The 22,660-nt window shown below is 37.5% G+C and overlaps 1 protein-coding gene and 1 pseudogene across 2 annotated transcripts in view; one reads left to right on the forward strand and one right to left on the reverse strand.

Moving 5' to 3' along the window:
- Positions 1-22,660, reverse strand: part of ANK3 (ankyrin 3) — a 677,335-nt gene that overhangs the window by 635,937 nt on the left and 18,738 nt on the right. The gene's annotated exons all lie outside the window — the stretch shown is intronic.
- Positions 6,255-7,361, forward strand: LOC116533023 (annotated as a pseudogene).

Here is a 22,660-nt window from a genome sequence, read left to right on the forward strand (position 1 = left end):
AAAGTCCAAATTCCATCCCAGCTGCCCAAATCCGCTCAGAATGCCCTACTTACAAACAGTCCTTTGCCATACTAAGTTAGGGAAGAAATGGAAATGAGGCCGTTATCTGTAAGCTGGTGATTTTACCCTCACAGATGGAGAACAAATGACATAAAACACACTGAGAAAAAGGCACAGTAACTTTAGAATAATTTTCTTACAATCCATGTACACAAAGGCAATGATAAAAGCTGTGAGAGTTAGCTTGAATATTTCAAAACTATAACAGAAACTGAATTTTAAAGTTTATTAAGGTTGCAGAATCCAACAAGAAAATACATTGATAGGGCTTTTGTGAGAATTAAATTGTCAGCTTAGTAAAATAGGATACCATATGCTGACTGTTATACTGGCTTTAACATGAAAAACAAGAAAAACAAGTGATTACTTAAGAAACAATTAAGTGGGCAAGGTTTCAAAACATTGGGTCAGGAGAATAAAATTAAGAGAATTTGGCATAGCCTTTAAAAACCACAAAATCCATAAGTCTGGATAAGATTATATGTATATAAGCAAAATACCAGACTCACCCTAGTATATAAACACAATATGACTTTCTTTTCCTTGGAATTAAGAAAATATTCAATTTATAAAATCCTTCAAGAAGTATTTACTAGATTATATCAAATATTATTCCTAAATAAAATCTACAAAGGCTATTACAGATAACATGAACAGACCACTAGCAAACATTTATTTTATTCTACTGTAGTCAACATTTATATGTTATAGTACTCATTTATAGATTACTGAATGTTAAGACAAAAATAAGGAGATGACTAAGACCTCACAGTTTCAGAAACAAAATATTTGGAGGCAAATTAAAGCAGTTCTGCGACTTTTTTCTATAATATTCAGAAGCTCAGAAAAAAAATGAACACACCAACCATAGGTTTAACCCAGTGCTCAGACTTGGACATGGAAGTAGGTTACCTGGGAAGAGTCTACCATTGGGTGTTAAAGGGTTCAATAGCTGATCACAGAAAACAGGTGATCTGAAAAGCAAGGGTGGAAATCACATAATAAAGGGATTTGAGGAACAGGAAATATGCTTGGTAAAGAGAGTGCCCAGGGTGCAGACAGCACAGTGTCCTCAGCCTGGTGAATAGTTAAAACATGGATCTCTGGATTATACAACCAGGGAGGGCAATGATCTAAACAGGGGCCACAGACTCCACACGAATGCAAAATACCAAAAATGCTGCATGGACAGGGCAGGCAAAGAGCTTGGTCTGAGATAAAAATACTCTGGTGATACATAATTGGGGCCTGGAGTAGAAGGGAGATACTATTACAGTAAGTAGACAGACATAAGCAGGGCAGGAGAGGGCCCCCCTCCCACCGGGAATGTCAGGGAACCATCAGGGTGATGGTCAGGTGGTTGTTAAACAGTTTCTCTAAAATAATAATTGTTCGCAAGCCGACCCCAAGGAAAGGCAATCTCCCATTAGATAGAAAACACCTGAAGCTGGTGATGAGCAGCTTTCCATTAAGATTTCAAGAGCTGAGTGAGTGGGTTCAAGCATGCACACCAGGAGGCAAAATGGCAGTTTAACTAGTATATAACCTTCCTCTGGGAATGCTTGACTGGTTAAAAAAAAATGCCTCAAATGAGTATGTGCACAACTCAGTAAACACACTGCGCATGTGACTCCTCTCAAGTGCTGGCAGGCCACTGCGCATGTGAACAGCCTGCTCCAAGAAAGAATCAGGGGAGAAGAAATGCAAACCTCGGAACCCTGACGATGTATAAAAATCCCAAGTCAAGGTTGGACCACGCACTTGACTCTCAAGCCACTCACTTGGCCCTCTTCCAAGTGTACTTTACTTCCTTTCATTTTCACTCTAAAACTTTTAAATAAGATTTCACTCCTGCTCTAAAACTCACCTTGGGGCCCAGCATGGTGGCTCATGCCTGTAATCCTAGCACTTTGGAAGGCTGAGGTGGACACATCACTTGAGGCCAGGAGTTCAAGACCCACGTGGCCAACATGGTGAAACCCCATCTCTACTAAAAATACAAAGATTAGACAGGCGTGGTGGCGGGCACTTGTAGTCCCAGCTACTCAGGAGGTGGAAGCACAAGAATCACTTGAACCTGGGAGGCAGATGTTGCAATGAGCCTAGAGCGTGCCACTGCACTCCAGTCTGGGAGACATGGCAAGACTCTGTCTCAGAAAAAAAAAAAAGGAAAAACAATTAATTAAGAAAAAAAAAACTTGCCTTGGTCTCCCACTTGGCTTTACGCTCTTCAGCTGAATTATTTCCTCTGAGGAGACAAGAATTGAGCTGCTGCCAACCTATACAGATTTGCTGTTGCTAACACTACAGCAGAAGAGGTCATGCCTTGAGGCCAGGGACAATGCAGTGAGTGCCAGCATAGCCCAGGGGCTCTGAGTCACAGAGGGAGCAGCAGTAGGGCCTGGAGAGGCCTCCTTTCAAAATCAGTTACCTCCATGAAGATGTCACTGAATATCTAGCCCATGCTCTCCAGGTTGCCCAACTCAGTCTTCTGGGAACGGTTCTAAATGAGTATTCCCAACAGGCCTCCTCCTCCATTTACTCTACCTCCTCTTCCTCATACAGGTCAATTACTGTGTACAGGTAAGTGTTTCTCAAATCCATCTCTCTGGCTTAAATTTTGTTTTTAAACTCCAAATCAGTGGGTAACTCCATTTAGATGTCTTGATGGCGCGTCAACCTCAGCATGACCAAAACCGAATTTATCCTCTCTGTTGATAAGACAGAGCAGGGTGCAGTGGTTAAGAACCTGGGTCCTGGGCCAGTCTGCCTGGTTTGAATTCCATCCAGCTCTACCAATTTCTGGCTATATGCAGAGGTGGCTAATTCCTGCATGCCTCAGTTTCCTCTACAATAAAATAGGAAAAATGAGTAGTAACTATCTCATTAGGCCACTGTGAGCATTAAAAATGCAGTATCTGTAAAGCACTTAAAACTGTGCCTGGTACACATGAAGTGCTTTATCTAGGAAGTAAATAATAATATTTTTCCTCCTTACTTAGCAGTCCCTAACTCAGGAAACATTAACCAAGTGAAAACCTGAACCTTATGTTCAACTTCTCCTTCTCCACTTTCCAAGTCCAAGACCTGCCAGTTCTACTTCCTAAGTATCTCTTAGGAAGATATTTACATCTCCCCATTTCTACTATTCTGTTGAAATTTGGGCTCTCATCATTTTGTTTCCAAACTGGCTCCCATTCTTCACCTCCTCCCATCTACTTTTCAGACAATAACTAGGGTACAAATCTTATCAGGTGGCAAAGTCCTTAAATTCCAGGTGGCAAAGTCCTTAAATTCCTTCAGTGGTTTCCCACTGACCTCAGGTCAAAGTCCAAAACCATTAACATGATTAGCAAGGCACTTCCTGAGGTGCCCTTGCTAATGTTTCCACCTCAGCTCTTACCACCTCCCACATGGGCACAGGTTGAACTTTCAGATCCTGGAAAACACCATGATCTCTTGCATCTCCTAGATTTTGCAGACATCATTTTCTCTGGAACACTCTTCTCCCTGCTCTTTACCCAGCTAAATCTGAATCATTCTTCATTCTCAATGTAGAGTTCCAAGCAGCCTTCCCTTCCTTTCCAGCCCCACCAGTCTCAGGGGCCCCCATTATGCCTTCCGTTAGTATCCTGTGTGGCTACATTCATTGCTTACACCACCATATTATATGTATCCCCAATAAACTGTAAATTTCACAAAGGCAGGGACAAGGACTGTCTTGTACACTAGTATGCCTCCAGTGAAAAGCAGACTGGGTCAGACTTAGACATGGAAGTAGGTTTTCATGGGATTCAGTATATATGTATTAAGACCTTGGTAATGATGATGGGAGAAAAACAGAGAAAAAACAGGGATCTAGAAAATGCCCCTAAAAGATAACTATTAGCAGGACACAGTTGCTCACACCTGTAATCCCAGAGCTTTGGGATGCCAGGGCAGGATAACTTCTTGAGGCTAGGAGTTCAAGACCAGCCTGGATAATATAGCAAGACCCCATCTCTACAAAAAATGAAAAATTAGCTGGGCATGATGGCCATACCTGTGGTCTTAGCTACTTAGGAGGCTGAGGCAAGATGATTGCTTGAGTCCAGAAGTTCAAGACTGCAGCAAGCTATGATCATGCCTCTGCAATCTAGCCGGGATTACAGAGCAAGACTTTTTTTTTTTTTTTTTTAGACTCAGTTTTGCTCTTGTTGCCCTGGCTGAAGTGCAATGGCACGATCTCAGCTCACTGCAAACTCTGCCTCCAAGATACAAGTGATTCTCCTGTCTCAGCCTCCCAGGTAGTTTGTATTACAGGTGTGGACCACCACGCTCAGCTAATTTTTTTGTATTTAGTAGAGATGGGGTTTCATCATGTAAGTCAGGCGGTTGCAAACTCCTGTCCTCAGGTGATCCAAAGTGCTGGAATTACAGGCGTGTGCCACCATGCCTGGCCTGTCTTTAAAGAAAACAAAACAATTATTATCACTCTTATGTTCTAAATGAGAAAACAGAGGCTTAGACAGCTTAAATGACTTGTCCAAGGTCAAAGTCACACAGCCAGATTCCAGATGCCACAGTATTATCACCCACCCATGCTGTTTTCCAGTGGAAGGCAGGCGCAACACCAAATCAGACGTCCTGGGCTCTAATCCTGATTCTGCCACTTAATACCTGTTGATTTAAAACATGGAACAACTTCTCTGAACCTCATTTTTTTTTAACGTCAGTATGGTGTTATGATATATATTGGATTTTGGCCCAGCTCCTGGCTCCTGACTCCCATTGCCCTTGTTACAGTTATAATACTGGGTGTGTTCAGCCTCAGCGGCAGGCCTCTTACCTTCTCCTGCCCTCCTTTCCACTGCCTTGAGGAAGGACTTCACTCTTCCCAGCCTTTCTGACTGAGGGTCTTAAACCCCTCCCTGGTTAGGGTCCTACCCCATACCCTGAGGGAAGGAATGTTGATGTCCTGAAGCTTCCATGAAAATCCAAAAGAACTGTATTGAGTTTTCAGACAGCTGAACATGTGGAGGTTCCCGGAGGGTGTGTGCCAAAAAAGGGCATGGAAGCTTTGTGTCCCATACCTGGCCCTGTGCATGTTTCCATCTGCATCTTCTGTACTGTCCTTTATAATAAACCAGTCAACACAAGTAAGTGGTTCCCTGAGTTCTGTGAGCACTGCTCTAGCAAATTATTTGAACCCAAAGAGGGGTTCATGGGAATCCCAACTTGAAGCCAACTGGTCAGAAGTTCGAGGCCCAGACTTTCAACTGTGAGGGAAAGAAGGGGTGGTCTTGTGGGACTAAGCCCTCAACCTATGCGACCTGACACCATCTTCAGGTAGGACACATACTGGTGTCCAGGCTTGGTATGTGGGGAAAGACCCCCACACCTTTGGTCACAGAAGTTTTCTGTGATGATGACTGCTGTGGTGGTCTGAGAGCAGAGAAAACTCACAGTTTGACAAAGGCTCCCCCTATATATCAGTTAAATGGTTATCACAACGTGTGTTTAGCAAGGTTATTAACATAAAATAAATGACAATTGATAATTTCTGGCCTTTAGAAATTGTTCAGTAAGTGTTGAAACTATCCCACAGTATCTGGTACAGTTATCAACTTTGACAAAGCATGGGGCTTTTTGGAAGGAAGAGAGTAGCAAAATAAGTCAAATCCATGATATCAAACTTCATAGTTAATGGGGGACTGGCTGCAACCATATCACTCTCTTTACAGAGGATGTAATACTTTGTCCTTATCCCCCAAAGGGAAGCCAAACTAGAAACATGACTATGAATTTTACTTTGAAGGCACTTGTGAAACAAGCTTTGCCTTCTTATTTAGAAACAAGGTTTGCCTTCTTCCACATCCACTTTAAAAGTCAGTTCGCCGGATACTTATAGACAACAAAATCTTGATTGCTCTCCTTTCATATTTTTCTAAGCTCTTCTACACTCCTTTCTTCAGTTTCCTTTCCTCAGAATATGAGCATCGGCCTTGTTTTCCAAATTCACATTGGGCTTCAGAGAATTTAAGTTGCCAAGCCAGACTACACCCAGGTCTTCAATTCCCATGTCTTACTCTTCAAAACTCATGGAAATACCATCATTCTCTAAGAATACTTTTGAGCTATGTGCTCTTAATTTTTATTTGTTTGCTTAGTCAATGTGAATCAAAAAACTATGTGTCGAGTGATTCCAGAGGATCAAAATAGGTGGACAATCATGGATGAAGCAAGAAAACTTATTAACATTAAATAAAGAAAAAATGAATCATAATACTTTTGGAAGGGAGGGAGAAGCAGTGTGACATCTATGATAACCCTTAGTGTGATTAGGGGTGCGTATGCAGGGGGTGGGGTCTGTGGTGTGGAGCTACGGGGCCAGCACCATTAGGGCAGTCTGGTGTGTGGTGCCCTTCAGGCACCCAGTCCTCTGCCACCACCCTCGCCTCCCTGGGGCCAGCTAACGGGTATCAGTGAGCGTGCCTCCCCAGCGGCTGAGAGAGAGACTGAGTGAAGAGGAGGGAAGGATGGCTAGTCAGTCTTATGGCTGGATCACCTATGAAGGGAAGTTCTAAAACAAGAATGCATTTCAACTTGGGACATTGATTTGCAGCTGGAAATGGGAAATGGACTATCAGACCAGATTTCTATCCTGTCCAGCCTGCCTTCATTTCAGTCCTTCCACATTGCTCTTCTGGGTTTGGACTGGGCTGGAAAGACAACTGGCTTATACAGACTACAGTTCAATGAATTTGTAAAAATTGTACCTACCAAAGGATTTAATGCTGAGAAAATTAAGGTAACCCTGGGAAATTCTAAAACAGTCACTTTTCACTTCTGGGATGTAGGGGGTCAGGAGAAATGACGGCCACTGTGGAAGTCACACACCAGATGCACAGATGGCATTGTATTTGTTGTGGACTCTGTTGATGTCGAACAGATGGAAGAAGCCAAAACTGAACTTCACAAAATAACTAGGATATCAGAAAATCAAGGAGTCCCTGTGCTTATAGTTGCTAACAAACAAGACTTGAGGAACTCATTGTCTCTTTCAGAAATCGAGAAATTGTTAGCAGTGGGTGAACTGAGTTCATCAACTCGGTGGCATTTGCAGCCTAACTGTGCAATCGAAGGACATGGCCTAAAGGAAGGGCTTGAGAAACTACGTGGTGTGATCGTTCAAAGAAGAAAAATGTTGTGGCAACAGAAAAAGAAAAGATGAATATCAATACCTATTATATTGGTGTTGAGTAGGTTTTGTCTGGTCTGATTTTGACAAATAGCAGAGTATCTACAGCCTGGTTTGCCTGTCTGCCCTCCTGGATGCTATTAAAGCCTTGTTTTGTTGAACAATCAGATGCCCAACTCCTGCCTTGTGGAAGATGGAGTAAATGCAGTGATTCTCCCTACCCCACAAATCTTTTGGTACATTTGGGGAAGCCAAGCAAGGATAGGAAATTGACCAGAACATAGTTGTGGAAATTTGACCTGAAGTTAATGAAATAAAACTTTAAAGAATTGGGGGAAAAAAAGATTATGGACATGGTTTTTAATGCCCCTCCCTCAGTAATTAGAAAATGCTCATTAAAGTTCTGGACTGATGGTGTGTTTCAAATCATTTAGATTTTCCTTGGCAAGACTGCTCAAAGCCCTAATGGAGAAATGCAGCTGTCCCATCCACTTAGAGAGGCCCCAGCTGCCTTCAAAAGAACTCAAAGTTCTAGCATCTGAGGAATGGTCATGCAAACCACAGTCTTAAATATATTGTTTATATTTTTCTTTAATGCAGAAATTCAGGATGAGTGCTTTTCAGGCAGAACATCTAATCTGTTCATAATGCACAATGGCCAAACACCCTTTCAAAACCCCATGTAAAAGACAAAATGGCCAATAATATTTGATATTCAAATGCTTTTATTTCCTCCGATAAAAGAAGGACCTTGTAAATGTACCAACATTAGTTTACAAAGCCTTGAAGTATAGTTAAATTATTAGCCTTTGCTAAAGATTTATAGCATATTTATTATATAGAAATAACCCACACTCATGAAAAGAAGGCTGGCTAATCTTCAGCTAATGTAAAAAACATTGACAATACACCTTATGATGGATAAGGTTTGTAATTGAAAATGGGAACGGAAAACAAAGACCTAGAATGATGACCTTGGGAATTAAGAGCAGGACTAGACAAGAAGGGAAAGAGACTGAGGATTTATTTACATGCGATGATAGTTGGAACTGTGAATGCTTGCAAGATCTGCGAAGGAGAAAATGTAAACAGTGGACTTTTAATAAAGATGTCAAACTTACCAATTAAGTGCATCTGCTCCAAACACAAAAGAATGGGAATATGTAAACATATAAATAAAATAACAAAATATACAGAGCAAAATAATAGAGCAACCCTAGCTATAAATAGAAAAAAAAAGTTCTTAGTAAAACTTTTCTCATGGATCAATTCTCCCCAAAATTGATCTATAAGTTCAAAACAATTCCATCCAAAATCAAAATGGAATTTTTAGGCAAATTGACAAACTGATAATTTTTTTAGAAGAGCAAGAATAGCTCAGACAATTTTAAATAAGTATGCATGGAGGTACACTATTAGACATCAAAGGTGTTTACAAACCTTAGTATTTAAGACAATAGGTAAAACACAAAGCCTTACAGGGAAGAAAATGAGTCAAGAATATAATTTTACATTTTACAAGAAAAGGAAATAAAAATAACATTAAACATATTAAAGTTTGTTCAACCTCATTTGAAATTAGGAAAATGTGGCAAATTAAAGCCACAGTGAGATTTGTTTCACAACCAAACATTGATAAAAATTTAGAAACCTCATGATTTCAAATGGTAAAAGAATATTAAGAAATGTCATCTCTTACGCATGTCTGTGGCATTTGGAGTGGGAGGAAGCTATAAAATTCATTAGTACTAATATTTTGCCGAACAATCTGGCAATACCTTGTAAAGTTAAAGATGTACATATATTTTACATAATAAGCAGTTGTCTAGTACTTTCTATGTGCCAAGCATTAATAAAAGTTCTTTATAAATATTAACTCATTTAATCCTCCTAACAACTGTAGGTATTGTCTTTTTACTTTCTATTTTGGTATCATTTTAGACCTCATGTACACAATATGAATTATTATCCTGCAATCATGACATAGTCTCTTTACAGGTCCATTTTTGAACCACGTGAACTTATTAGTTACTTTGTTAATTATGTTACGGATGTAACAAGCACCCATAAGCTTAGAATCCAACAGGAATCCTAGTATCTTCACAATAACCTACATCTAGCCATATACAATCATGCACCTTGCAAAATAGTGTAAAGTGTAACAATGTTTCAGTCAATGATTGACCACATATATGATCATGGTCCCATAAGATTATAAATATGATATCATGTATCATTTCTATGCTTAAATATGCTTAGATACACAAATACATCCATTGTGTTACATTTGCCTACAGTATTCCGTATAGTAACATGCTGTACAGCTTTTAGCCTAGGAGATTTAGGCTATAGCCTAAATAGCGTAGTTGACTATATCATCTAGGTTTGTGTAAATTCACTCTGTCTGCACAAGTATGAAATCTCCCAAAGACACATTCTTCAGAAATATCCCTGTCATTAAGCAACACATGACTATATATATCGCAGTCCATCCCCTCTCAACAGTTTATTAATATTTATATTGCAACCTAGGAAATGAAAATATTTACAAACCATATCGGATAAGGTATTAATCTCCAAATTATATATAAGAAGCTCTTACAACTCAGTAACAAAAAATAAACAAACAAAAACCTAGGAACCTGATTCTAAAATGGGTTAAGGACTTGAACACACATTTCTCCAAAGAAGACATACAAAAACATACAAATGGTCAACAGATAACAAAAAAAGGCTCAATATCACTAATCATTAGGGAAATTCAAATCAAAACCATAATGAGATATTGCCTCACATGTGTTAGGCTGTTATCAAAACAACAACAACAAAAAACCACAATAAGCATTGGTGAGGATGTGGAGAAGCTGATGCCCTTGCACACTATTGGTCACAATATAAAATAGCACAGCAACTACCGAAAACAGTTAAGAGGTTCCTCAAAACATTAAAAATAGAACTACCATATGAACCAGCCATCACACTTCTGATTTTTACTAATAATAATTACAGAAAATCATATAATTTCTTGAATACTTTCATGACAGGCATTTTTTTTTCTAAAACTTAATACTTTTATGAAACATGAAATAAATTTTTTCCAAACAATATTTCAAAAAAGAACTGAGGATTTTGTTGTACTCCTAACTAGCTAGTGCTTAAGTATTTTTAAAGTATGCCTACTGGATAAATCCAGGGCTGCTGCCACCACCACCTCCTCCCAAATCTCTGGTAAAAATAGCTAAAAAAAAAATAGTTAATATAGCCTACCAATCATGTATGACCTACCACCTCCTTTGAGTGATTTAACCAAGAGCTACACACTCAGAAGCCTTCAGAAGCCAGGCAGGAAAATGTAAACGTGTGAAGCTTTGGGGCTGCAGCATCAGCAGCTGTTATTATTTCTGCCCCCATGAAAAGGCATGCAAATTCTAATTTTATTTAAATATCGTACTGGACTATCAAATCTGTAGGTTAAATCTGCCCACAGACCACTAATTTTTAACTCCTGGATTAAACCCATACAGATTTTCTTCACCATGAAGACCTCTATTAATAACTTCACTGAACAGGTCAATTGTGTGTTTTCATTTCTTTATAGTGCTATCAAGTCCATTTATGGCATCTACCCACAGATCTGTTAGATCAAAGTCAGCTCTCCTAGACTCCATGGCAAGCATCCCAATCTTTTACAGTTCTTGACACATATAGAAAATACTGGGAACTATGCTCAGTAGTTAGGTGACAGGATCATTCATAGCCCAAACCCCAGCATCATGCAATATATCCAGGTAACAAACATGTACCCCTGAAGCTAAATGAAAGTTGCAACAACAAAAAAATACTATTTGCAATTGCATGTCAGATAAGTAGAAGAGGCTGCTCAGTGCTGTAGGCAAATTGCCAACTCTGAGACTGAGAGGATCAGTATCTCTGAAATCAATTCACGAGGGTTATTATGAGGATTAAATTAAAGGACCAACATAAAGCATTTAGAATCATACCAGGCACACACAGAACATCCAATAAATGTTTGCCACTTTTCACTTACTTAAACTACTGGCATGTCAAAGGTAATTTCTGAAAGGACATTTTGCCCTACAGAGGGGAACCCCTGCTGCTTACAAAAGGTAAGTTGAGATGACCTGGTTTCCCCGCCAAAATATAGGTCTGGATCCTTGACCTATTATAAAAGGTCAATTATACCTCTTGCATGATTAACAAATTACTATTCTAACACAGCAATACCAAATACAGTATCTGCATTTTAATTCCCAACCCTGGGCTTTCATCCGCACTCCTCTTTCCCTCAAGAGCTGAGCTGACGTTTTTTAAATATTTAAGACTGAATAATTTAAGGCCGTGGTTCTGAAGTGTTTTCTGCCAAAGCACATGCATGCATATACAAATGTACCTGCACCACAAACTCATCTCCACCAGGAAAATAGTTCATTACTATCTCTTAAACCCAGTAGGATGGATTATGAATAATAGATAGCCTTAGTTGGTAAGGAATATGCCAAGTAGCCCTCTATTCCTCATCACTAGCTAAATTCAAGCCATCATCAAGTTGGCTAACCAAAGCTATGTGAACCACATTATTTAAGATCCAAATAGGTGTTATGGGACAGAATTAAAACCCAATGTTGATAAAGGATTTCGTTTTGTTTTGAGTGGCCAACCATATATCATCTTGCATAAAACATTCTTGTGACGACAGTATCAAAACACTGGGCAGCGTTCCTACATAAGCAATAGTGGCATACATTTTACAGAGCACAGGACCTCTGCCTCTGCTGGCCCCAGTTGCTGTACATCTTGTTGTTAGACAAGACCAATGTAGCCCAAGGTGTTGTACCTTCTGTCACGGGCTGCCTCAAATGAAAGTCTTCAAACTGGGACTACTCTGTGTAACCCACAAGGTTCAGAATGACAAATCTGAGCATAGATATTTCTGTATACCTATTCCTACGTTCTCAATTTCCATTTCTACCTTTTCCCAAAACTGATCTGTTAAGAATGTATGGAAGTGTCACACATTCTTCTCCTCCTCTCACAATTCCTGTCTGCTCAATTTACCAAAACAAAAAACAAAAAACCCACAAACCTCTTTCCGACTCTGAATTTTTCTAGGGCGCATGGCGTCAGGGTATAACCACCACTGGGACTCCAAATAAAAGGACAATTCAAATTTTACTACAGTCAACTTAATAAGATAAAATCAGAAAGAAATCAGACTGTAACGTCTGATTAGCCAATCCTTTTGTAAGTCAGGTATTTCCAATTCTTTGCTTTAAACAGAGCAGAAGGGCAAACTTCAGGCGTTTAGCTGATTGTTAAAAGTGATTTTTGATAACAGATAACAGATCATGTGATTTTTGTCATATGATGTTGAGGAAAGTCAAAGAGTTGAATGACACTGTTACCAAAAATTATTTTATTACCACTTATTGTGCATGTGATCTAGGCTTCTTAAGATTATACTAATAAAAACAAACAGGAAGAGAATTGCTGAACACTGTTTTATTAAAGTAACTAATATTCCAAGAAGAAGACATGTAAAAAGTCTCACCCATCTCTTTAAGAAATGTATTTCCAATAAAATTTTACTTTTTAAAAACATGCAATAATAATAAAATCTTTTAAAATATTTGTGCTACTTGTATAGACTTTATGCTGTTAATAATTATAATAGGAACTTGAAACCAATAAAAAAAAGTCTTAGCATTTAAAGCCTTTGGTCATAGAAAATTTTTAAACAATTATTTTTAATTTATATACATATTTATTACCAAGAAGTCTGATATAAAGATCAATTTTTTAAAATTAAGTATACAAATATATTTTATTAAGATGTAATTCCATACAGGAAGGGGAAGGAAATACACAATTAAGGAGAGAAGAAAATGATGAAATATTTCAAAAATACCAAAAAGCATAATAGAACCAACAGCTATGTATCTACTACCTAGTACAACATATATAAAAAACACAATGTTTCCTCAATTGTATTTCACCCTCTGTGCACTTCTCCCTGCCCTCCCCAAAGGTAACCCCTGTTTTGAATTTAGTGATGAGTCGTTCCACATGCGTAATAGTTAGTCTTCAAAGACAGCGTTCCAATGAACACCTCCAGGTGTTCATGCCCTTATTTGGACCCCTTTCCTTGAATTGGGGCTGACCTTAACACTGGCTTTTGATCAGTATAGGATGTGGTGGAACTGATACTGTGTGACTTCTTGAGCCAGGTCAAAAGAAGCCCTGCAATTTCCACCTGGATTGCTTGAAATACTTGCTCTTAGGCCATTATTTTTTGGAGCCCAGCTGCCACACTGTGAGAAGCCCACACCACATGGAGAGGCTATGCTCTCAATCCTTATATCCTATTGCTGCTACAAAAGTTAATTGTACATTGTCAGATAAGTATAAGCTTAATAATGCAGACATGGTATCAAAACCAAACAATAGGCTGTTAAACCTCCAAGAAGCTTTAAAGTCACTATAGTAGGTAATGTCAAGTACAGTGTTTTTTAATCATTTCACATCACTATCAGTTTTATTTCTCCTTTTACGCTATCTCAATTTAATACCAGCTGAAATAAACATCAGACCTATAATACATTTTAATCAATCCAGATTGAATATTGAGTTTGCATAAATAGCAGCAATCAACATATGCCTAAATTCTGAATGAAGTTTAGTGTAATTATACAAAAAAGTATCTGAGAAATAGAGCTTTTAGAGTAAAAGGACTTCATCCTGAAACCCAGAGGAAAAAAATAACCCCAGAAAAAGCAGTAGATAATGGGAGCGAAGTTTAAAAAACCAAAAGAATTTTAATAACGTTGTCCTCCTAAGCTTTTCCAATAAAGAAACTCTACAAAGAGGAAGTACAAAGGTCATTCTAGGAAATGAATGTGAATGAAAGGAGAATCCAGATGCATCAGACAGTTAATGTTCCATTCAGATTTCAAATTCATTTTAATTCAGCTGGGAGTTAGCCAGTAATTTTCTTTTAAAAATACAGTGCTATCATCATGGGACAATTACAACATATTTTATTAATATACATCCTAGCACTCCAAGCTAGGTGCAAACAACTGAAAAATAACTGTGTTTTAAAGTTAGAACTAGATCACAGGTGGTATCTATCGTTCTCTAAATAAATCAATAGAATCTTCATTTAAAGATTCTTCATTGGTAAAATGAAACATTTTTAAAGCTCAGGCTTTTAATCTTTATTAGAAAGTAAAAGCCAATTAACCCATTCAGAGATTAAAAAAAAAATAGCTTTCCTAGAAAAGCTAAAAATAAATGAATTACTTACTTTTCAAAATCTGCTATGAATATCATTGTTTGACAGATATTATTTTTTTTCTCCATTTATTTATTTTATTGCATTTTAGGTTTTGGGGTACATGTGAAGAACATGCAAAATTGTTGCATAGGAACACACGTGGCAGATATTATTTTTAATGCTTATTTATTCAATATTAAAGACCGAGATTTCTCAGAGTTTAATCAAGTTAGATTTTTACAAGACTGTAATTCTAGTGTCTTTTCTGACTTAAGTGAGAATTCTTTCCCTAAAATAGTTTCTTTTTAAACTTCAGTACCTGTTTTGATTTATATCCATAGAAGGGAAGACAAGTTACTTCTATAACTATCTACTTAAATAAACAGATAAAGGTGATGGTGATAATAACAAACAGTTTGCCTAACATTCACAGAATAACAGACACTATGTAATTTTTTAAATGATATTCATATTTAATTCCTGTGGGTATCCTATGAAGTAGGTATAATATTATAATATATCCTAATTTAGGATATAGGAAATTTAGCATATAGGAAAACAGAAGCTCTAAGTTACATGAAACTAACTCAAGTACTGGTTCCAAAGTCTATGTCCTTAATTTACCATGACACTCAAGTGTCTCTAAACTTTATGACAAGTTTCCTTACTTAAAGCTTAGATAATGGCATAGATGTGTTTTCCTCCCCTCCCCAAACAAAATATGAATGTACAAAAAACACTAAAACCTCTCTTTAAGCAAGCAGCATCTGTACAAGCCCATCTATTACAAGGAAAAGCTATCACCAGTGCTATTATGGACCATAATGATTTAACCTCTGGTATCAATATACATTCCCAGTTTTGTTTTCTACTAGAGGTGCTCTTTTTTTTTGGAGACAAAGTTTCACTGTCATCTCCACTGAGTGCAGTGGTGCAGTCATGGCTCACTGTACCCTCAACCACCCATGCTCAGGTGATCCTCCCTTCTCAGCCTCCTGGGTGGCTAGGACCACAGGCATACACCATCATGCCTGGCTAATTTTTTGTATTTTTTGTAGAGACAGGGTTTTGCCATGTATCCCAGGCTGGTCTCAAACTCCTGGACTCAAGTGATCAGCTCCCCTTGACATCCCAAAGTGCTGGCATGAGCCACTGCACCCAACCTACTAAAGATTATTTTCTGATTTTCTCTTGACACTGTGCAGGAGCACTGCCATCTTGGACAAGAACCGCCATTCTAAAGTTCCCCTTGATTAAAAACCATCTAAATCCAAAGGGCATCAGCCTAATGGCTAAGGTCAGCATGACCATAAACCACTAATGATATCTCTGACCAGAAACATTCCAACCATAATATAAACACTTCCCCGACCAGAGACATACCAGCCCCAAGATAACCTGCCTCCCAGTTGGAGAGATGTCAGCCTCAAAATAACCTCCTTTCTGACCAAGACATTTAAACCCCAACATAAACTTTCCCAAACAGAAACATTCCAAGCCTGTGATGAGCTTGGAATAAATACTCTCAGTATGTAAGAAAGAATGCTCCTGACTGAAATCAGTGAGAAGGCCCTCTCAGGTATATTCTCCAAAATAAACTTGTCTTTGACTGTTGAGCTGCTTTTCGTGTTTCTTTCCTCTTTCTTTAACTCCTACATCTCTCCTTCATATTTTAGAGTACAGTAGGAATAATGTTTGTATAATAAAGCTTCAGGTGTTTGTGAATAGTAAGATTGCCTTTTTCTATGGCCTTCATTATTCTCAAGATGGCCACAATTACTACTATCATGTCCAGTAGACAAATTGTTCAGGTTTATTAGACAATTAACAAAGTCAAGTCAAACAACCTGTACAACACATAATAAATAATTAAAGCACAATAAGTTCAGGTCTGTAAATTAGTTCGAACTTTACATTCCCTGGCATGCTTTGGACATAATTTGACTACATATTTGAAACCAAAGCAAATGAATATGGTATATATGTGTGTTCATATAAACATGCTTATGTTTCAAACCCAATAATAATATATAAATGTATGTTTATATGTAAATATTCCTTTACTATAAATTCTAGGAGTTCATAGACAATAATTACTTTAATGTCATTTTTTTGCCAAAAAATAATTTTTTAAAAACCCACAATCTAATCCTAATCTTATAGTCAAAAATCACTATCATGAATTATTTGGATCATGTAAAAACTAATTTTACACTACAGAAGTCCTAATATGAAATTATTAACAAGCTACATAAAACCATTCAATTTTTTGAGGATTCAATTGAATCCTCAAAAGTCAATATGAACCCTTACGTCAAAATATGACATTTTAACCACTCACTTTAAAACCGTAGTTGTCACATTTCAATTGAGTTAAGAGATTGCTTACCCTGCTTGAATTAATACAAACACAAGCGTGGAGTAGATATGTAAAATTAGAGCCTCAATTCTAAACTTGATAAAGTTATTTAAATCTAAAATCATCAAGAGAAAACACTATAATAATTAACAGAATGTGGCAGAACTAGAGATACTCTGACTTGGGCCAGCGTAGAAAGTTTTCCTGAAACTCCACAAAATACAGTTTTGATACACTTAGACATGATTATAGAATTTAAAATGCCAATTTTTAAAAATTCAAGTTGATTTTGAAATAATTTATGTGCATATTATGAGTTTTTTTAAGCTAGCAATTTGTACGTTTTGATGTTGGTGTTTTCTTTTCTAATAAAAAAAAAAAAAAAAAAACTCCATTCCAGAAGTTTTATTGTTTCAGAACTTTTCCTTATTTCAGCTAAAGACAAGGTCCTTGTCACAGAACCACAAAGAATTAGGCTTGCAGACAATTTGAAGAGTGAGGAAAAGCAAGATTTATTGGGCAAAAAGGAAATAAAGGGAAACAGGGACATTCTGCAAAGCCAGAATCCTGCTAGTGCCCTTCCCGCCTCGCAGATTGAATCCCACATACCACACCCAGGGACAGGAGAGGCCAGGCTCCTCCCCACTGCAAAGGACATGAAATTCCCATGTCTCCATCCTGTGTGCATTCCTCCCAGTGTGCAGGTTGTCAGAGGTTCTGCCAGGGAGCTCTTCCCACTTGGCTATCTCAGTATCATATTTACCTCTAACCTTGCTAAGACACCCAAACCTTAGTCAAGTCCAGAATTCCAGTAATCTACCACAGTTTAATTTTCCGTTTATCTTCAAAGTTTTTTTTTTGCTGCTATTACAGTCAGACAATTCTGTGTACCTACAAAGAAATCCTCTCTTCAAGTCAAAACACAAAAGCCAAATGTAATTCAATGCATTCCATGTTTTGGGGATGTCAGAGGTACAACACCAAAGGTGAGAAAACAAAATCCATGAGAAGAAATGGTCAAAACAGAGCCTCACAGGGGGGAATACATGTCAGATAAGCCCTGAAGAATGAGTTGAATTTCAAAAGGTCAAGATTTTTACCTCCAAGAGCCCCACAAAGTTCTCAGAACAGAAAGAAGAAAACCACTCTCACGAGTTCAGCAGGGGAATGTGAAAAGTAGCCATTTTAAAATACATCCAGAACATTCTGTTTTCCTTAATAAAGTGTTAACTCAAAAGAATCTGATTTGCCAGAGCATAACTGACTTGGGATTTACCAGATCCTAACCCACCTGAGGGAAAAGAAATACCCAATTCCAGCACCCCCTGACATTTCTGTCTCACCTAAGAAGGAAAAGAAAGACTGAGAAGCACTTGTGAAGGTCACAGCTCAGGAGCACAGGCACATTAAAAGACAGTGAGACCCAGCCAATTGGGCTTCTATGTAGTAACAGGAAATTACATCTGAAAGAACTGCAAGTCTCAAACCCTATTTAAGAAAGAGTCTCTAAGGAACTCCAAGGCAATAGGAGAGACAAAAACAGAGACACTAGAGGATATTTTAGCCCACCACACCAAAGCTACATAAAACAATAAACACAACCTGATTTCTAGCAAGATAAACACAAAACCTCACAATAAAGTCTATTGATGTCAGTTCCTTGTACACAATTCATTGTGTCTGGCTATTAAAGAAAAAAAAAAACTTGCAAAGAATGCTGAAAGGCCAAAAACAGTTTGAAAAGTCATAGCAAGCATCAGAGCCAGACTTAGATATGACAGAGATGTTGGAAGTATTAGACTGGAAGTTTTAAGCAAGAATGATATATATACTAAGGGCTCTGTTTTAGACTTCTCCAGGGAAACAGAACCAATAGACTATATCTATATCTACACATAGTTTACCCTTGAACAACATGGAGATTAGGCTAGGACACCAACCCCTGAACAATTACAAATTTGTACAAAAGTTTGATTCCCCAAAAACTTAGTTACCACTGGATTACTGTTGACTGAAAGCCTTACCAACAACATAAAGAGTTGACATAATATATTGTGTATGTTACATGTATTATGTACTATATTTTTACAATAAGATAGAGAAAAGAAAATGTTATTAAGAAAATCATGACGAGGTGCAGTGGCTCATGTCTATAGTCCCAACACTTTGGGAAGCTGAAGCAGGAGGATCCCTTGAGCCCAGGAGTTTGAGACCAGCCTGGGCAACATGTCAAAACCCTGTCTCTACAAAAATAAAAACAAAAATTAGTCGGACATGGTGGCACATGCCTGTGGTCCCAGTTACTCAGGAGGCTGAGGTGAGAGGATTGCCTGAGCCCAGGAGGTTGAAGCTGCAGTGAGTCGTGATTGTGCCACTATACCCCAGCCTGGCCATCAGAGTAAGACCATCTAAAAAAATAAAGAAAATCATAAGGAAGAGAAAATATATTTACAGTTCTAAACTGTATTTGTCAATAGAAGTTTACATCATCGGTTTATAAGATGAATCATCTGTCTGAAATGATGGGCAGTCACAACTGTAGTCCTCCATCTAAGGTAAGTATCAAGCAACTCAACTTTTTCTTTTAATGACGTGACTCTTTTCTGCTTCTCGGGAGCACTTCCAGCATCACTAGTGGCCCTTTGTATGGATCCCATAGTGTCACTCAAGGTTTACAGTATTGCACTAACAAGGATGAAAAATACATAAGAACTGTAAGAGAGCACTTTTTATTGCAATACACAGTTTACTGGAGAGATTAACTGCTCACACGCAGATGACTAGCATCACATTTGAAACAGCTGCTCAACACTTGAGCTCACCACAATAGCAACAGGAGGTGACTACAAAATTATTACAGTAGTACATTATATAATACAGGAAATTTTATGGAGTTAGGATTTAATACTGCATCTCTACAGTTGTTTATATTTCTCTCATCTGTAAGTGGTACCATGAATGGTCTGTGTTTCTGTTTTGATAAATTTTAACTTTTTATAATAGAATGATCTATATTGTATGATAGTAAATGATAAACCAGTATCCACATATATTTTATGCATTCATGACATACCTTTTTCTTAATTTTTTCAATATTTCTACACTACATGGTTCATCTGTGAGTTTTTTCAAATTGTTGCAAATCTCAAAAATCTTTTCCAATATATTTTTTAAAACAAGCTACATGTAAGAGGACCCACACAATTTAAACCCATGTTGTTCAAGGGTCACTATATAATGGTTTATTATAACGAATTAGCTCATGCATTTATGGAAGCTGAGAAGATCCACAATGTGCCACCAGCAAGCTGGAGACCCAGAAAAAAACAGTGGGGTAGTTCAAAGGCCAGAGAGCCAATGGTGCAGATTCCAGTCCAAGTTTGAAGGCCTGAAAACCAGGTATATCAAGGGCAGGGGAAGGTTGATGTTCTGGCTCAACTAGTCTAGCAGAAAAGAAATTCAACCTTCCTCTGCCTTTTTGTTCTATTCCAGCCCTCAACAGATTGGATGATGTCCACCCACACTGGGGAGGGCCAGCTACTTTACTAGGTCTACCAATTTAAATGCTAATGTCTTCCAGAAACACTCTGACAAACAAACACCAGAATAATGTTTAAGTAGCTAGTTGAGCATCCCTTGGTCCAGTCAAGGTGACACATAAAATAGCCATTACATGTTATAATTGGAAAAGTGAACAACATACAAAATAGATAGCTAATGTAAGCAGAGAGATGTAAACTCTGAGAATCAAATGGAAATGTTAAAAATAAAAACACTGTAACAGAATGAAGAATGCCTTTAATGGGCTCAGCTGTAGACTGGACACAGCTGAGGAAATAATTAGTGAGTTTCAAGATGTCAGTAGAAACTTCTCAACATAAAATACAAAAAGAAAAAAATATTTTTTAAAAAGAAATCGATATTCAAGTGTGAGACAATTACAATAGGTGTAATAAATACATAATGGTAATGCCAGGAGAAGAAAGAGAGAAAAGGACAGAAGAAATATTTGAAGAGATAATGGCCAAAATTTTTCCAAATTTAATGACAGGCACCAAACTACAGATTCAGGAATTTCAGGGAATGCCAGCAGAATAAATACCAAAAAATTTTTCTCTAGACATATCATATTTAAATTGCAGAAAATCAAAGGTAAACAGAAAAACTTTGGAAGAAGCCATAGGAAATAAACACTTTACCTAAGAAAGGAACATGGATAATAACTACATTAAATTTCTCTTCAGAAACCATGCACACAAGCAAGATAGTGGCGTGAAATATTTAAAGTGTTGAAACAATAAACCCATCAACCTATAGTTTCACTTCCAAGAAAATTATTCTTTAAAAGCGAAGAGAAATAAAGACTTTTCCAGGCAAAAATTGAAGGACTATGTCACCGGAAGACCTGCCATACAATAACAGTAAGCCAGGCACAGTGGCATATGCCTGTAGCTCCAGCCATTCAGGAAGCCAAGGTGGGAGGATTGCCTGAGCCTAGGAATTCAAGGCCAGCCTGGGCAACACAGCAAGACCTCCCAGCCCAACATCTCTAAAATAATAATAATAGTAACAAGGTACTTAGTTATTATAGTTTGTTTGGTGATATAGCTCGTAATTCAGTGATTATAGCTTATCCTTCTGGATCTGTCAATTTACCAATAATTTAGACATTCTGCAGGATAAGTCAAATGAATGACAGAAATATTATAAGGGATGGAAGGGAGGAAGTGAATATCTTCTGTTATAAGGCACTTGTATTATTCACATACTGGTATGGTATAAGTATTATTTGAAACTAAACTTGGATTGGTTGTTAATGCAAGCTCTAGGGAAATAACCAAAGTATGTTTTAAAGAATATTATTTATATGCTTAGAGAGAAAATAGAATCATGTAAAGTGCTCAAAAGAAGAAACAGAGAATAAGGGGACCAAATACAAAACAGTGAAAAATATGGTTGATATTAACTATATAAATACTTTAAACATGAAAGTTTAAATGCACAAATTAAAAGACAGAGACCGTTAGAATGAATTAAAAAAAGAAGACCTAATTATATGTTGTCTATAAGAAACCCACCTTAAATATAAAGAAACAAATAAATTAAAAGAATGGATAAGATATACCATGCTAACATTAATCAAATAAAAGCTGAGTTGCTATATTAATTTCTTAAAATGTTGATTTCAGAGCAAGGAAAAATATCAGATAAAGAGGAGCGTTATATCTACAAGCTATTCAAGAAGCTGAGGCTGATTGCTTGAGCCCCTAGAGTTTGAGACAAGTCTGGGAAACATGGTTTCCAGGGATTCATGGGCAGAGGGAGGCATAAATAAGTGGGGCACAGGAGATTTTTAGGGCAATGAAACTGTTCAGCATAACACTGTAACAAAGAATATAAGCACCATACATTTGTCAAAACTCATAGAACGGTACAACACAAAAAGTGAACGCTAATATAAACCATGAATTTTGGTTAATGATCATGTATCAATATTCTTTATCAATTTTAATAAATGTATCACTCTACACAAGATTTTAACAGGGGAAACCATGGGTGGGGTTAGGGGAGGTGGGACACATGGGAGCACTCTACACTTTCTACTCCACTTTTCTATAAACCTAAAACTGCTCTAGAAAATAAAGTCTACAATTTTTTTAATTTGGTACAAAATATATTATATATATTTCCATATACAAACGTGTGTGTGTGTGTGTGTGTGTGTGTGTGTGTGTGTGTAATATCACATTGTAAAGTCTGTGAAAAC

Source organism: Sapajus apella, unplaced genomic scaffold (assembly GCF_009761245.1).
Source record: "Sapajus apella isolate SASKATOON/1434 unplaced genomic scaffold, GSC_monkey_1.0 scaffold78, whole genome shotgun sequence".
NCBI classification, from domain to species: Eukaryota; Metazoa; Chordata; class Mammalia; order Primates; family Cebidae; genus Sapajus; species Sapajus apella.